At 28.7% G+C, this 776-nt stretch overlaps 1 protein-coding gene across 1 annotated transcript in view; it reads left to right on the forward strand.

Annotated features, from left to right (window-relative positions):
• The window catches only part of LOC107588252 (histone acetyltransferase type B catalytic subunit-like), a 29678-nt gene that overhangs the window by 3586 nt on the left and 25316 nt on the right, over positions 1-776 (forward strand). The gene's annotated exons all lie outside the window — the stretch shown is intronic.

A 776-nucleotide genomic window follows, 5' to 3' on the forward strand; every position in this document is an offset into this window, starting at 1 on the left:
GCGACTTAACACTGCTTTTGTGCTCCAGGGTCACATATTATAATTGTAAGCCCGTCAATAATGTTTTGCATTGTTTTTGTTATTTAGGAATTACAAATTAAAAATCCAGTTATTTTACGGTACAAAAACGGTCCATTATGCTGCTTGATATTGCAAACTGGTATTTGTTTTTCTAATATTTAAGTTTATTTTAGTAATCATAAACACATTGGTTTGTAGCACAGGTAGTTTTATTGTTTAGTCTATTTAATATTTAAAGTTGCGACAGTAAGTAGAAACAGATCTTTTCTCCTATAATGTGATCAGGGTTGTTATAGTTAATTACAAAAAAATCTTCTTATTAAAATAAATATTAACTAAAATGAAATATAAGAGAGTAAACTTTTTTTATGTTGCCTAGTTGCCAAGGCAGCATTTCTCAGTTTAATTTATTTATACTAAAATAAACAATATAGAAAAGCATAAAAGGCAAATGACAAAAACACACAACAAAATTACAAAATTAAGAAAGGGACGGGAGTTAGAGAAGTTAAGCATGTGTCATCAGAGAAAAGTCTGTTATTTCACCAGAAGGTTGAATGAGGACATTTTGATCAAAAATTACGAGATTATTAAAAAAGATAAAACATGCATAAATGTATAGTTTACAATAAGATCAATGCAAAATGCGTTTAGAAAGCAGAAAATGAATTTCCATTTCATGCCCACTTTTTAACTATATATATTTTTTGTTAAAGGTGGGGTAAGCGATTTCTGGAAGCCAATGTTGACATTTG

The sequence above is a fragment of the Sinocyclocheilus grahami genome, unplaced genomic scaffold (assembly GCF_001515645.1).
Source record: "Sinocyclocheilus grahami isolate Dianchi unplaced genomic scaffold, SAMN03320097.WGS_v1.1 scaffold100.1, whole genome shotgun sequence".
In the NCBI taxonomy this organism is placed as follows: Eukaryota; Metazoa; Chordata; class Actinopteri; order Cypriniformes; family Cyprinidae; genus Sinocyclocheilus; species Sinocyclocheilus grahami.